Source organism: Cyphomyrmex costatus, unplaced genomic scaffold, assembly GCF_001594065.2.
Source record: "Cyphomyrmex costatus isolate MS0001 unplaced genomic scaffold, Ccosl1.0 scaffold127, whole genome shotgun sequence".
Taxonomy (NCBI): domain Eukaryota; kingdom Metazoa; phylum Arthropoda; class Insecta; order Hymenoptera; family Formicidae; genus Cyphomyrmex; species Cyphomyrmex costatus.
This window is the reverse complement of record NW_017275249.1, coordinates 793,531-812,200: the sequence shown is the minus strand read 5'-3', so window position 1 is coordinate 812,200 and position 18,670 is coordinate 793,531.

Sequence of the window (18,670 nt, the reverse complement as noted above, 5' to 3'; positions counted from 1 at the left end):
AATAAAATTCTTTGATATTTGGATCCTTCGTTTTTTAAACGAGCGTTCAGTCTAAAATTAAGCTAGAACATCAAGAAAATTCGCAACCTAATATTAATTCTCTTTTTTAAAGAAAAAATTGTAAGAGTACATCTATAGAGAAATTTTTCTTTCTCATTTTATAAGTTTAAACTTTAAACGAAGACGTGTGTTTACTCGTATAATTAGCATATTAGTTTATTATAAATATTTGTCCGAATACACTGTTTTAATGTTATTTTATATACATATTTTTTTCGAATACGCACGTCTTAATTTTCGTTGATTACAGTTTTTTTTCTCCTTTATGTAGATCGAACCACGTAAAAATCAGTGCTCGTATTAGCAAAAGGTATCGCTTCGCATACACAGAAAAATCATTTATCTTGTATTCGACCGTATCGGTATTGTGACGAAAGCAACACACCCGCGCACTATTTTCCGCACCTGCTTTCAGCCATCTATAATAACCAGAATCTCTGCCGGAAAATGTATAGCGTGGTTTGAATGCCTGCGTGATGATGCGTTTCATGTATCTCTCGGATGATACAAAATTTTTAGGAAGCTGGGTGCTGAGACAAAACATTCAAAATTCTCTCTGAATACGTAGATTTCTGATACGCCAAAATTGAGTGAATTATTTCTCATAATAATTGTTGTATCTAAAAAATTAATGGATTTGCCACCTACTCAAAAGTGAATTGTAATCTTGAATGGTAAGAATTAAATTTATCAAGAACAAGAATGGAATCTGCATTTTCAGTGTTTGGCAAACAAAGAACAATATCATGTTATGTTGTACTGAATATTGCTCAATACCCAATTTTCCAAATCCACCGTATCTAAATTGGTATCTATCGGTGATAACGGTGAGCTTATAAATGTATCGAAAGTTAATTTATAAAATTGATTGTCAAAAGTATGTGTGCGAAGCAAATAGAATTTAAAATCATACGGATTGCCTTTAAAAATTTAGTTTTAGGTAGACTGCAATTTTTGATAGTAAAATTCCATCTATTGGAAACAAACTCTGTTGCCAAATTTATTGGAATATTGGTGAAGAGTAAAATTACATTCAATCAGTGGCGGATTCAGAAATTTGTCATGGAGGAGGGAGGCATTGACGCGCCGCAAACAAAATTTTTTCAATGTCGAAATATAAAATATGAAATATTTAAGTTACTATTGGCATATTATGTTGAAAAGTACTATGTAATTTTATAATTCAGGAAACGTTTTATTTAAAATTATATAAACACAAAGAGAATAATATATACATATATATAATATATAAAACAATTATAATATGTATATTTATATAATATATAAAACTTTATAGTAAAATATCTAATTTACTTTTGTTATTTGTAGCAAATCTGTTTTAACACTACTTCTTTCTAGTTTCAATGTCTCTATTAACGTGGTAACAACGCAAGCTCCAAAAGTCTCTCTTCACTCATGCGATTTAGTTATGCCTGCATAATAATGACACCAATACTGAACTTTGTTTACCCAGCGCGAACGGGCGGAAAATATAAGCTGTAGCACAGATTTTAATTTTAATTTACTTATTTGAATATATAAAGAAATCTATATTTTTATATACTTAGAAGATTCTTAAAATAAAAAATATTTTTGGTATATAAAAATTGTGATTAAGTATTTCAGAAATACTAAAAGTATATGTAACCTTTTGATATAAATGTTTTTAAAAAAAGAAATTCCCCTAAAGGGAGGGGCCATGGTTCCCATGGCCCCTTTCGTGGATCCGCCACTGCATTTAACAAAATCAATTTGTATTGGAATTTTATTCCTGCAACCTGGATCAATATTTAATAATATTTAATTTGCACACCAATTCAAAGCTGTTATTTGTGTTATTATATGTTTTTAGAATGCTTTCAACAATTAATTTTTATAAATATTTTGCCAAATTGTACTGAGAACTGCAATCAATAGAGAGTATAATAATTCTAAAATAGTAGTTTGGTTTATGCATCTTTGGTAGTGCGTAAGTTACAACATAGGCTGGACTAATAATTTAAACGTGTTATAATTTACATTTGCACTGAGAGAATAAGGAGCTACGCTGAATAAAAGCAACAGGGAACAGAGAACAGAGAATAAAAATTTCAATCTTTCAGAAACTGCGTATTCTACAGTACCTACATGATATCTGGATAGGTTGAAAGTCTTGTTCTCTGTTCTCTGTTCCTTTTATTCTGCGCAAGTCTTTACTAAGTTCGACTTAAGTATCGCGTATGTGTATGTGGACACGAGTGAGAATGTGTTTGAATTTTACTCAACTAGTGGTAGATAAAGATCCTAAGGTAAAGGTTAAAGGATGCTTAGACACGAATGCGCAACCATCCATTCCCGCGATTATATGACTCGTTGACCTTTACCTTGCTTCCCCTAGGAATCCCCACTTCTGATTACGTCAGCTAGGAGGTATAATTCCAGCTGGTCCCGGTACACCCGGGAGCCGGCCGGCAGTACCTTACCGACACTCCGTGTGAACACTCCGTGTAAGAGTTTTAAACAGTGTTATAACAGTGAGTATTATAACAGTGTTATAACAGTGTCATTTAAGTTTATGGTAGGGGAGAGTGATCTAAATCGGACCTATTTAGAATTTTTTTTTTAAATGCATTTTCCGGTCTGATTTGGAACCATGAGTTCCAAATTGAACTCCTATTTTTATGAACTTTTAGATAAAATTTTAAAATATTTTAATCAATTTTTGTTAGTATTGAGTAAAAACGAGCAATTTAAGGCTCAAAGATAAAAGTACAGTTTATATTATTAGAATTAAAATCAATAAAAGATTCCATCAATCTGAGTCTGATGACACATGATATTTTATTGATTTAGTATTCCTTAGACCAGATCTGGTCGGTCGATCACCAGTACTCCAATCAGGTTGTGGCGAATCTTCTTTCTTCGATGAATTAGCTGGTTTACTCTTTTTAGTATTTTTTGTATAGTTCCGATTTGGATACCCAAAGAGGGGTCTGATTTGGACAGGTGTTCTTTCAAACTATTGAAATAAATTTTATAATAAACCGCAAAAGTAATCACAAAACTCTTAATATTTTTGAATTCTACACTCTTTAATTATCTTAAATCAATTACCGTTCAAATTTTTAACATCTTTTAAATAATGATTTACAAGGATTTTCTTTTTAAAAAAAAATGTTTGCATGATAACCGAAAATACATATTTGCGTCTATTCTATGAACGTTATGATAGAGTACTGCCAAACTGCTGTCACATGTTCGGTGTCTTATAAGGACTTTACATTATAAATAGCACGCAAATCTGCTTAACCGTATTTATTTAAATTAAAAAGGTCCGATTTAGGACATTCTTTCCTAAGAAGATCCCGACCGCCTCAAATTTTGATAAAAATTTACTCAATTGATGTGTTTTCGCGTAAAAATAAAAACTTGACAAGAAAAAAAAGCGTCGCTCTTTCCTGTGAACTGAGATATAACAAATTAAAGTAGATAACTATTCAGATTAGGAAATCTGTCAGCAGTGTGTGATTCATTGTTTTTAAAACATAAACTCACTGTTTTAGCAAAGTATTTGTTTTTAATGTAGAAGATTTGTATTTTTAAAGCAATGAACCATTGCTGTGACAAAGGAAGATGCCCACGGTATAGGGAGGTTTTTGTCCTGGAGATGGAACCTTTGAAACCGATAAATTCGTTCAAATGAAATCTATCATCTAATACCAAATTCTACTTTCTTATCGACAAAGAAAGTTGAAAAAATCATGTATGAAGTTTTATGTTCGACCAATTTTGACTATTATTACTAACGATTTATCAACTTTAAAGTTTGTAATATTTAAATATAAGGAACCGAGGAAAGGCAGAAATTGTAGAAATAACATACATGAGCCTATGGTAGAAGCAGAAAGAAAAAAAACCTTTTTTTTTTAAGTATTATTTTTTTAAGTATTATTTGTTTTATTTATTATTCACACAATACCTTCAGATAATCGAATGTATTATTAAAATACAATATTGAGACTGATTTTTGAATAATGTTGATAAAAACCACTCTGATCTTAATATTAACAGTTTGGTTTTCTTGATAAGCTTCCACATAGATGGTTTATCCATTCTATAGATAATATTCTATGCATCGAAGTATATAATAAATCTTATGTTTTACAAATATTATAAATAAAGTCCAATAAACTCCGCTGTGAATAGGAAACATTCAAATAGAAAACCAAACTGTTAATATTAATTGATCAGAATGGTTTTAAACATAATTCACATGATATTCCAGAGCAAACCGTTGTCGAAGATAGTTACGACAATTGTGGCGTACATCTATGTATTTACATGGTCTTATATACCATAATATACACAAAAATTGAATAATATTCTCGGAAAAGTAAATGAATTCCTCACGTAAAAAAATTGCTAATATATTGGCAATGCTAACATTTCAAAATAAACTAAACAAAAAAAATTATATTAAAACATAATTTGGAAAAATATCCATTTCATCTACATACCAAAATCTATGATATTCAACATTATTCAAAAATCAATCTCAATATATTTTAATAATACATTTGATTACCTGGTATTGTGCGAGTAATAAATAAAACAAATACGTAAAAAAAAAGGTTTTCTTTCTGCTTCCATCATAGGCTCATGTATGTTCTTTCTATGATTTATGCATCCCCTTGGTTACTTATGTTTAAATACTATAATCTTTAATGTTGATAAATCGTTAGTAGTAATAGTCAAAATTGATTAAACGTAAAACTTCAAACATGATTTTTTAAATTTTTTTTACCAACAAGAAAGTGGAATTTGGTATTGGACGATAGATTTCATCATACTCTAAACGAATTTATCAGTTTCAAAGGTTCCATCTCCAAGGCAGAACCTCCCTATGCCGCCGCGCCGTGGGCATCCTCCTTTCCTAACTTGAATAGCCGTTGACTTTAACAATTGATATCTCGATTCACAGGGCAAAGCGACGTTTTTTTTATTGTCAAATCTTTATTTTTATGCGAAAACTCATCGATTGAGTGTATTTTTATCAAAATTTAAAGGTCTTCGTAACATTAAGGTTTGATTTAAAAGGTATGATTTAAAAGATTATATTCAATTTAGGCGCAAAATCTTGCCAGCTCTACATTCTTTGAATCCGGAGTAAATTGAGGATTTGGGAAAATGGGCAACTGTATGACGAAGGTAAGTAATTTCTATTAGTTTTTCGGCTGTAACATAAAAAAACACACTTAAAAAAACTGAAATAAGGGCTAATAGCAAAAAAACATCATACCACAAGCCCTAATTATGTACAAAGTAAATATGCACATAAAGTTTCTAATTGAGTTCCGCAGCTAGTGTTAGTTTTGAGAATAATAACTCATAATTGAGAATAATTAATACATATGTAAATATATAAATAAACATTTTCAACTTATAATAAAAATATTTTTACTTTATATATGTATATACCATATATGAGTATATAACATTAACAAAAAATTATAATATATTGTATCTTTATACTGAAAAATTTCAAATATAAATAATATAAGTTTATCGTTTTTTGTATGATCTACGATCATATTATAATACTTTTATTTACGTTTTCTACAGCATTAATAATAGTAATTAGTAAACTGAAAGTATTACTAAAACCTGTTTTGTATAATATGATTCTTTTGATATCAGTAGACGCGGTAGTGTCTCCGGCCATGTTCAAAAACTGAAAGACACTAAAAGTCTCTTATCCCGAGTCACAAAAGTACATTTTTCGAGGGTGCATGCCTATTAAAATACAAAAAATTTTGAATCGAACGTTATATGGGCAAATCCATCGTAGTTTTAACTTTACGAATTTTTTTTTTTTTACATACGAATAGCACATCAATTTACAAATAATCAACGGTCTTGAATTGGTTTAGAAGCAGTAATCAGCAAGCGTCAAGAGAATTTAGTGAATGGCACAAAAGTTATAACTTTAACAAAAGTTACTGAAAAGTCACATGATCTTACTTGATTTGTTTATAAACTCGAGCTTTAATGGTCGCGTTCAGCAGACTCAACTGTTGCGGAGCGGATCCGTAAGCGCTCGCTGCTATTGATGTATTCTTTTAGATCATCCAATAGCAGCGAACGCTCACGCATCCGCTCCGCAACAGTTCAGTCTACTGAACGCGACCAATGCAAACGTTAATTCGCGCTTACAACATTCCTACTTATTGATGAAGTTTACGAAATGCAATCATTGATAATGTACGTTCTACAAAAGTGAATTTGTTTAATATTTTTACTGTCTAGTGCATCCCTGTAGTCAATTATTATCCAGTATTAAAATATACGGAACAATTGAAAAAAAATTATTTTGCAATTTCGCGCTACTAATATGATAACTTGTAAAATATGAGCTAAAAATGGTGGCCTTATGGATTACGTGATCGATTATGACATCATGAAAGATTTACAGTTCATATGAAAAACAAAAAAAATTATGTGAATTAATGTTAAAACAATATGTGAATTTTTCAATTCATTGACGCACTTGAAAATAAGCTTTATAGTGCTGGCGTGAGCTTTACGATTAACGCACACTATTAAAAAATGGCTTCAATTCTTGGTTTTCGTGTTTACTACAACTTCCACAAATAATTTTGTCTAGCAACTCCACGGCGCGTACGTAAAATCATTAACTTCACAAAAATTAATATTTTGTAAAATTTAGTCACATATGTTTCTCTTTGTTTCCTATTTTTCAGGGATGCATGGCACATAATCGACCCTTGCAGTACAGTTACATTAATATAAGAACTATATGTTCCAATCATATTTATGACATTTTTCGAAACGGCGCAATTATAATATGAATAAGAGCGAAACGTAGATTCAGAAGTCACAGAATAAATATCGTACTTTTCGATGTTTTTGTTCAGTTATTCTATTTTTAAACAATAACAACGACACGAATCACCAATATCTATATACGTACTTGCTAAGGGATAAAATACGAAGAGAAAACATATTTTTTTTACACGAAAAGCAACTTACATTCATAACTACATCACAGTTTCTCAAAAGTTTAAACTACGGTGGATTTGCCCATATATGTCCTGAAAGGCGGCATCGCCACGAGTAATTTGAGCTAAAAAAATTTCTAATTGGTCAAGCCGTTCTGGACATACAAGCGGTCGAAAAGTGATGATTTTCATGAGAAATGAAGTAACGTCTCCTTCTTCTCCTTCTCCTTCTTCTCTATCCGCAGTCATATGCATCTCTCTCCTGTCTTACTTTTCACTCACACCTCCATCAACTTTGACCCATCGCACTCCTTCCACCACCTCATCATCCCTCTTTTTCGTCGTATTTTACTCAATATTTTTAAATCATTTTTTTAATATATATTTGTAATATATTTGTACTTTAAAAAGTGATATACGAAAAAAATTATACCATAAAAATGAAAAGGTCAAGCCATGTTCAAAAAAAGATCCTCAAAATTCAAACTTTTTTATCTGATAATAATATATTACCATGAAAAGTAACTGATATATTATTATTAGATAAAAAGATTTAAATTTTTGAGGATCTTTTTTTGAACATGGCTATATACAATATACATATATATGCATATATAAATGTGTGTACATATATTTAAATATATTACATATGGTATATATTTTATAATAGGCTAATTATAGAAGGCTGGATTATTGTGTTTATAATTTCTATTTTTATTCAGCAAAATTATTATAAAGCTTGTCCACTACAGAAAATGTGATTGCATTGTATAGCGAAAAACGAACAGTGAATAATGTACATATATATATATATATATATGATGTATGTATATATACATAATATTGCGCCAACACATGTCTTAAATGAAGGACAATTAATTTTATTATTTACGAAATATATAAAATCTTTAATCTGTTGATTTTTTTTGTATCCCAAATATACAAAAATATGTAATACTTTTACGTGCACCGCTGAAATAAAAATTATAAAATACACTTATATATTGTAAAAACTGCGTTTTAAATAAAAATATTTTAAATACATGCTCAACATGTATTGATCATATAACTTCTTCCCTTAAACGGAAGCTAAAAATTTAACACACGGACAGACCTGTCTCCAGTAAAAGATTTAAAATGTTATATAATTCATTTTTTAATTAATTTTTTTTTAAGAAGTAAGGCTACTCTAAAACTCCCCCAAAAAGCGTATTTTTGATATTTTTTTACGGGAAAACAGAAACAGGAATAAAAAGTCTTTCTTAAGTACTTTGTTCTACATATTTTAAAGTGTACAAAAAAATTTTTTATTAAACGGTATTTGCTGTTGTTAAACGAACACTTCCAATTCACTTGCAATGTGAGCTCACAGTGCAACGTAAAAGCATTCGTTTAACAACAGTCAATACCTACTGTTTCGATACACATCGTTCGCTCACGGACGCGCGCACACAATAACGAATTATTCTATTCTCATAGGCATTTTATTGTCAAGCGTATCATACTATATTACGTTGACTATATTACATCCTAGCTAGAGATGATTAAATTGATGCTGATTGTACGTTGATTGACTAATTCCTTCTACCTGGGGCGTTCAATAAAAATAATGAGATACATATTTACGAATACGCATTACGACAGGCTTGCCCAACACTTTACTCTTGAGCCAAACGTTTTCATCTTTCTATCGTCTCGTTGAGAAAGAGATGGAGCAAATATAACAAAAAATAAGCGCCAAGATTTTGCTTGATTCAGGTCTGTCTAAGTGTTGTATAAGATTATAAACATTTATTATAAATATTATGAAACATTGATTGTAAATGTTGTATAGTAAATGCTGTGAAAATATTCCATGAGACACTATCACTCACAGAAAGGATTTCTAATACTGAGGAAAAAAATGTTCTTGACATACTTCATCTTTAGTCAACCCTATATATTATAAAATTAAGATTATTTTAAAATGAAATCGATAATTTGATTCTACATCCTCGAATAAAATAAGATCGACATCTTATCTTGGAACAAGTATAACACACGTATAAATTTAGAAAATATATTCTTACATTTAGAATAAGTCTATTCAGTTATATACGCAATGTTACAACATCAAAACAGCAAAGTTCTCGTGGTGTAGCGCGTTAGGTAAAAGGCAGAGAGACGCAGAACGAGAGATCCCTAGTTCGAATCCCGACTGAACTCAGTTTTTCGTAAAAATATAAATAAAATTCCTTCCGCAGTAATAGAATAAGAATGTTTAAATAAAGAATATTATGTCGAAATAAAATTTTTCTATTAAGAAAATTAATGAGCTAACATCAAGAATACTTCATTCTAAATTTTAGAATTTTTCATTCAAGATTAAAATATTCTACTCTGAAAACTATATACGATTGGCTCTTACACAGTATTTACTTAGTCTATATTTTAATAATATGTATTTTGAATAAAACTTTGTATAAAATTTTTTAAATATTTATATAATATTTAAAAATATGAATAATAATAAATATTTATCATAAATTTTCTGCACTTTGTGTTGTCTGCACAATGCAATTATAGTAGCTGTTTTTATCTTACTTATTATTCTTGCATGTGACATCCAAAAATTAAAATTAAATTTAATCAACGGTTCGATATTCAAATATTTTTCAATATTTGATAATAAAACTGTTATTAAATAAATAATTCCTTTGTCATCTGTTTTCATATTTGGTAATAAAATCATATACGTACTTGACAATAATTGATACAAGCGCAAATCAATAAGTGAAGTGGAAACCCACAAATATAAATTCTGACAAAATCTACATTGCATTCAAATAAAAAATAGAGCATCTGATTTTTGATATTTTATATTGACATGAATCAAAATGCGCAGCATCAATACGATACGATAAATATTGAAAGTTTATATTCTTTCGCACATTTTTGCCTTTCTAGTATTCCTACTTTTTCGTTAGTTGTAGCATCAACGAGATACTACAATACCAGAAAGGTCTCTTTCATCAACTTCACGGTTAATCTTCTAACCGACAGTTACATGATTCCGTTGAAGGAGTCCCGAGTAACCGTCGGTTAACTTGATCGAGGTTAGTGAAAGAGACCTCAAGACGATTGACTCGTATGGAAATTTATGTGATTGTTAAAATTTAAAAGTGATTAAGAGTAAGAAATTGATAATACGGTACTATTTCCATGATTTATTAGATTTATTAGTTTTGTAGCATATGTATATACGTTTAAAATTTAATAATTTTATTTAAAATTGTGATTTTAACGTTTTCATTCAAGTTTTATTAATGAATAGAGATACTTTAACTGCAAAAAAAATTTTAATTTTTTATCAAGATATCTATATATGATAGCATTAAAAGTATGCTTACTTATTTATATATTATATAATAAAAAAAAACATGAAGTTAATAATATATTATCGAAATAGTTATGCTCTTGATAATTGCAAATTATTATTAATTGTAGATAAAGTCACCATTCTCAAATTATTTCCGGGTCTCCGGGGCCCAATAGTCTAGAAAATATACCTAGGACCGTTCGTCTTTAATAGTATCTATTGATTTTCATTGTTGACTGCCGATGAGCTAATAATGAATTTAGTAAACACTTTGAAACACTTTGAAAAAAGAAATCAATTGATATCTAAATTCTAAATCCATTACGATACGGAAATTCATAGAAACTTGAAATTTCAATGTAAATATCGTATGTCAAAATCTAATAATATATAGATATTTTAAAATATTGACTAAAAAAAAATATTAGAACATTCCTAAATGAAACCCCTATGTAATTTTAAGGATACACTCACATTTTACGAGACAATGAAGAATTTTTTAACTTTTCATTTGTTCATAACTTGGTTTTGCAAAGCGAAGAAAAAAAATTATGTACGGATATGTGCATATGACATACATATGGTGGATAATTGAATTTTGTATATAATTTAAAAAGGAATATGCACAGGAGTGCTAGAATTATTTATAACTTTTTTGAAGTGTAAAAAAGATTATTTTTATGGACAAATTGTGGACAATCGAATGTGACATAGATTTTCTCAAAATTCACATTTAGGGTTCACAACTTCATAGACTTTGAATTACTTGACTGACGGAATCTTTCTGTTTGTTGTGCCAATTTCACGCAGCGTCAGGATGATGTCAGCAGCTGTATCTCCAATATGGCCTATCTGGAACTAGAAATTACTATCGACAGATGGTTAGTACTTCACCTTTTTAATATTCTTAAATTATTAAGAATTAAATTATTAAATTAAGCAACAAAATTATAAACTCCATAATAATAATAATTATTATTATTATTATGTTATTCTTTTTTTTTGTAATAGAATAAATTATTAATAAACTACTCATGTTCATCGTTTTTCTGTTATAGGGACAAAGGAATAATAAAAGAAAACGGAATTCTAAAAACCGTTTCCCCGGAGACGATGGGATTAATAGAAGATGAAATTGTAAGCATATGTAGTTAAATATATTTATATGACATAAAAAAAGGGTTAACACTAATGAAATTTATTACATTGCAGGACAAAATCCGCAAAATGATAGCCGAACGTAGTAAAAAAAAAGTAGAGTGCTGGTGCAAAATCAGCTATAAAATTTATTTAAAATAAGTCTAATTTTATAAAAATTGTTTTATTTATTTACTAAATTTAATAAAATCCATCGATGTTGATATTTCCAATAGGTGTAATTATAAATTGTAACAGTATAATATGTCAAAGCTATATATGTCCTGTTCCGATTGTCTCTGATTTAAAATAATAAATACAAAACGTACATGTCAAAAGGTAATACAAATGTGAAACATAAAGTTTATTTGTATTTACAATTTATCTAAAATGTCATTGTAAGTATGGTTTAAACTATCACACTCATTTTGTATATTAAGTCCGTTCTTTTGCAACTTTATATGAATGTTCTCAGATATGATTCTTCTATTATAGCTACTCTCTACATCCAAAATCTGTGTATCATCCCAATCAAAATCATGACTGTGATGCAACCTATGTCCCGAAACAACAGAAAATGTACCAGATGTACTATGTAAATTATTTTTATGTTCTTTTATTCTTGTTTTAAGTTTCCTGCTCGTCTGACCAACATAGAAAGCATCACAATCTTTACATTTTATCTTATACACCACATTTCTTTTTTGTTCCTTAGAAAGACCATCCTTATGCACTTTAATGAATCTATTGGAAAGAGATTCTTGTCATATCACTATTTATAAAGCTTTTAAAACTTTCAGTTATTCCTTCAATATATGGTACTGTAAACCAATTAATTCTTGGTCTAACAAAAGAAGTATGATTAATATTATTAAAGTGCTTTGTTTTTTTAATTAAACACGAAACTCTTTCAGTAATAATCTTAAAAATATAGTCCAAAGGATAATCATTCTCCATCAAAATTTTAATTATTTTGGTTAAATTTTCTTCATGATATTGTGGATGTGAGAGATGAAAAACCTTATCAACCAAGCCTAATATAACACCTCTTTTTTGAGATATAGGGTGATGAGAAAAAAAGTTTAGAAATCTTCCTGAAAACGTAGGTTTTTGATACCAATTAAATTTAATAAAATTTTTTTCTATGGTTAACGAAACATCCAAAAATTAATCATGTTTGTTGAGAAAAATAATTTGATCGAACTAATTCAGTTGTCGATCGATTAATTCGATTGATTGAGTTGAATAAAGTTGATATTCAGATTATGTTTAGCTACATTCGTAATGCATGAATGTCTACTGTTATTTTTATGCTCTGCTCACTCTCATCAAATCTGTCGTGCGTTGCGGATGTAAGGCCTTACATATTATTTTATATATATTTATAAAGCGTTTAATACTTATGTGATGATCTATAAGGATGGTCAGAATATATCAGATAAGTGTGATTAACAACTAGATTTATTCTATGTAATTCGTTCATCTATGTGAGCAATTAATTATTTCTATTTTTCTCTAAAGATATTTGTGTAATGTAATATCTCGATCACAATATTAAAATGTACATGTTTAAATATAATTGTGTTTAATTAATAGTATTACTAAAAAGTAATACATGTAATAGTAACATTCAATTTCTATTGTAAGATCTCAACAGGTTATGGGCCCAGACAAGCGTCTGACATTTTGTGTTCAAGAAATTAAAATTTAATTAATTGAAATCTAATAAAAGATTGAAATAATAAAATAGAGAAAAATAGATTTAAATTGAAACTAATAAAAAGCGTAAGATTTATAAGAAACTGAAAGGTTAAGTTTATTGAAAGATTTAGATTTGAAAGTGTTGTTTTTACATAAAAACAGTAATAGATTAGTGCAGTTTTTTGCATTTTTTTTTAAATTAAAATAAAATAAATTAATAATCTGAAATGACGAAGATTGTAGAAGATTATTGTAACATTGAAAAATTAGTAAATGCAGAAAATTTTCAGATTTGGAAATTTCAAATAAAAATATTGTTTCGGGTAAATAAAGTTTTACAAATAGTAGAAACAGTAACAGAAAATGAAAATAGAACTGGAAATTGGGAAGAGAAAGATGCAATAGCGCAAAAGATAATAATTTCAACTTTAGATAGGAAACCGCTTTTAAATGTAATGGATTGTAATACGTCAAATGAAATGTGGAAAAAGATATGTAATATTTATGAGAGGGATTCAGAGCAACAAAAATGTAACCTATTGTAGGAATTTTACGGTATAACGTTTGAAAAGGGTTCTTGTATGTCAACCTATATAAATAAAATTAAAAACTTAGCTTTTAGACTGAATGCATTAGATTTAAAGATAGATGATAGAATGATTATGGCTAAAATATTAACAACTCTACCGAAAGAATATATCTATTTTATTAGTGCTTGGGAGTCGACAGAGACAGATAAGAAAACTTTGGAAAATATGATAGCAAGACTTTTAGGAGAAGAACAGAGGATACATTCAAAAGTAACGGAAGAAGCAGTGACCTTCAAAGCAATGCAAAAGAAATGTTTTAAATGTAACAAGACTGGACATTTTGCTAAGAACTGCAGGATGAAGACTGACATAAAGGATAAAAAGCAAATACGGTGTTTTAAATGTAATAAAGTAGGGCATATTGCTAGATTGCGCAGAGACGGAGATAGTGATAGCGTCAAAGATGAGAAAAAATGTAACATATGTAAGAAGAATAATCATGAAGAGAAAGATTGTTATTTCAGAGACAAGAAGCAGAATAAAAACGAAGATAAGAAGGTTGCGTTACTTACAAGTGAAATGATTGAAGAAAATTCTTGGATAGTAGATTCTGGAAGTACATCGAATATGACCAATATTAAAAGTTATTTTAAAGAGTTGAAGAAATCAAATACAACAATAAGTGTTGCGAAGACTGAAGAATTAATGAAGGCATATGGAGAAGGAAGTATAGAGTTTGATAGCTGTAGTTTAAGAGAAGTTTTGTATGTGCCAAAACTGAGTACGAATCTACTTTCTGTAAATTCAATTACTAAAAACGGCGGAGAAGTTATATTTACAAAAGAAAATGTTATAATCAAAGCAGACAACAAGATAGTTTTAAAAGGGAATAGGCGCGCAATTTGGGGGGATTACATATATTAATAGAACGTTATTTAATTCTTACTTTGGATAAATATTGCGAAGAATATTACTACGTCGACCCGCCATCAGAGGTCTATCGATATTCGCAAATTCTCGCAAGTGCTGAGACACGCGTATATCTCTTTATATAACATCTCGATTTAATAACTTACACCGGCGTCTAAGGTAGGCTTCCATTACAATACCTTACTGATGAGTCCAGTAGTGGAAGCCGGGATGAAACGCCAAACAATTACGTGATATTCTTCGCAATATAGAATATTAGAATAAATTATAAGATTCAGATTTTAAATTGTAATTTGACTCTTATTCGCCATTTTTAACGTATTAATTATTGTTAAAAATGAAGAAAGAAATACTGAAAAGAAAGAAGATTATTGCTACAGACAAGTAATAGGAAGTTTGTTGTATTTGTCAACGAAGACAAGACCCGATATATCATACGGAGTAGGTTTTAGCAGCAGATATGTAGAAAATTATACTCAAGATAATATAAACGATGTTAAACATATAATGAAATATCTAAATGGAACAATCAATCAAGGAATACAATTCAACAGTAACGGAAACACAAGCTTGTTGCAGGCATACTGCGATGTAGATTTTGCAGGAAACATACAAACCAGACGTAGTACAATAGGATATATAATTTTTTACGGCGAAGGAGCCATAAGTTGGTGTACACGAAGACAATCCAATATAGTTTTGTCAAGCACAGAAGCGGAGTATGTAGCAGCTGCAGAATGTTGCAAAGAACTATTATATATAAAATCTTTATTAGAAGAATTACTGAATAAAGAAATTAAAATCGAACTTAACATTGACAACCAAAGTGCGATATCATTGATATTTTTTTCGAATGGAATTGTTAATAAAAAGATCAAGACATATAGATGTTAAGTATAGATTTGTTCATGATCTGGTAAAAAATAAAATAATTAAATTAAAGTATTGTTCAACAAATGAACAGAAAGCTGATATTTTAACCAAAGCTTTAAATACTTGTAAATTCGATAATTGCAAGAAGTATTTAGTGAATTAGTTAGCTTAAATTAAGGAGAAGTGTTGAGAAAAATAATTTGATCTAACTAATTCAGTTGTCGATCGATTAATTCGATTGATTGAGTTGAATAAAGCTGATATTCAGATTACGTTTAGCTACATTTGTAATTAATGCATGAATGTCTACTGTTATTTTTTGATGCTCTGCTCACTCATCAGATCTGTCGTGCGTTGCGGATGTAAGGCCTTACATATTATTTTATATATATTTATAAAGCGTTTAATACTTATGTGATGATCTATAAGGATGGTCAGAATATATCAGATAAGTGTAATTAACAACTAGATTTATTCTGTGTAATTCGTTCATCTATGTGAACAATTAATTATTTCTATTTTTCTCTAAAGATATTTGTGTAATGTAACATCTTGATCACAATATTAAAATGTACATGTTTAAATATAATTGTGTTTGATTAATAGTATTACTAAAAAGTAATACATGTAATAGTAACATTCAATTTCTATTGTAAGATCTCAATAATGTTACCTCCTCTTTCTATTGTAAATTTTATTCTTGGATGGTAAGAATTAAAAAGATTTAAAGTATTGTCAAATTCCATATAAGGAAGGCAAATAAGAAGATCATCTACATATCTATAATAAAACATAAACGAAAATTTCAATTTCCCCATCACCCAATTCTCCAAATCCTGCATAACTAAATCCGCAACCACCGGAGATAAAGGTGAACCCATCGGAATACCAAATTTTTGTTTATAGAATTGACCATCAAAAGTGAAGAAAGTTGAATCAAGTACCATTTTTAATGCATCAAGAAATTCTTTTTTAGGTAACTTACAATTAACTGAAATGCAATTCCACCTCCTGTCTAGAGCCGAAATCACCAATGTAGTAGGAATGTTAGTAAAAAGAGAAGTAACATCCAAAGAAATTAGTCCAAAATCTGTATTTATTTTAGTGTTCTTAAGATTCTTCACCAATTGAAAACTGTTGTTGATAAAGCTAGGTGCTTTCGGAATACTTTTGATAATCAATTCATGTAAGAAAGTTGCCAAATTATAGAGTGGGCTATCTATTGAAGAGATAATTATACGTAATGGGCAATCAGGCTTGTGAACCTTAGGCAACGCATATGCTCTTGGCAAATTGCCATCACCACAGTATAACTTCTTATAAATGACGCAAGAAACAAACTCCATTCTTTTCCATCTAACAAGCAAGCATTTTAATCTATAAGTCAAAGAGGCTAACGGATCTTTATTAATTCTTATGTATGTATATAAGTATCCTGTAACGTAACATTAACCTTATCAAGGTAATCTTTTTTATCTAATGCCACTGTGATATTACCTTTGTCAGCCTTTGTAAAAATGACATTTGGATTATTCCTAACGAATTTCTTAGTAGCAAAAGTAAGATCTTTAAGAGTAGAAAATGGAAAAGACTTTTTGTATTTGAAGGAAATACACCGACTAACAATATTCCAAGATCTATTTCTGATAGTATTGTGTACTGAAGTTTGTAGTTTTTTGACATTATTTTCAATATTTTTAATTAATTCAATAGCTATGTTTTGGAAATTATTGAAAGGTAATGAGAAATTATCTCCTAGTTGTAATAAGAATTGTACCTCATTAGGAATCTGAATAGAAGACAAATTGATAAACCATTTATTCCTTATTGTAGTTAAAGATGTTGAAGACTGTTCAAAAAAAAGAATTATAAAAAGTAGAAGAATTTATAACAATACTATCAGAAACATTCCCCCCAGAGTCAGACGGAGATTTTAAATAAGTTTTAAACAACATTAATAAAAAACATGTTTAAAACATGTTTAAAATAGATTAAAACATTTTTCTTTTAATATTATTTAAAATATGTTTAATTTTAGTTAAACTACTTATTTAATTTTTGTTGATGCGTGTCCGCCTTCCTCTCTTACATTCCAGTGGAGCACGCGAGATCGACGTGCTCGAGACGGCGCAATCGAGGCGGCCAATGAGCGCGCCCCTTCTTGCGCGGGTCGAGCTTTGTCCTGCGTCCGTTACCTTTTATTGTATGTATTCGTTTTTGAGCGCCGAGACTGATACACGTCTCTCACGGTACGCGGTAAAACGTGTGTGTTCTCTTTGATTTATAATAAAGAAACTGTGTTCTATCTCATATTCACATACAGAGTGGTGTGCATGCACTTTACTAAATCTCCCCCGTATACGAATTCCTATTTCTGCAAGGAAAGTATCAACAATTTTATTTACATTTTATATACATTTATTTAATTATTTACATTATTAAAACATGTGATATTTATATTCGTATTTCAACTAATTTCAAGCTTAAGATCTTACGAATGAGATATTTTTCGATTGCGACTGGATTTTCACAATTTTCAATGTTTCCAGCGACCCCTTTGTTAAAAGTTAAAATACTTTTGGTCGACCGTTTTAATAATCATCGATGAATTCGGTGATATAATTCTTATAGCTCCGGCACACCAGCGTGATACGCAATATGCGACGAGCATCTGATTCTGTACATTAGCTTTTAAATCAAGATTTTGAGTTTTTAATTTTATTCAATTTGTTTTTATTGAACAGACTAACAGATAAAGAAAAAATATATATATATATAATATATTAAAAATATAAGTAAGAATTTTTATTTATATAAAATTGTGTTTAAAAACAATTATTTTGACATTATTCCCTTTGTTGTCTTATCTTTATAATATTTGTTGTATTGATTAATACTTTAAATTGTATTAAATTACATAAATGTTATTTATATTTGCATATATTGTATAATATTACACCTTTATTATAGAGGGCCATATTTTGCTCGAGTTAAGTACTGCAATGAGACTACATTTAATGCGCATGCACGAAAACGGGAGTCCGTCTAATAACACTGATTTCAAGTAGACTTGGCAATAATGA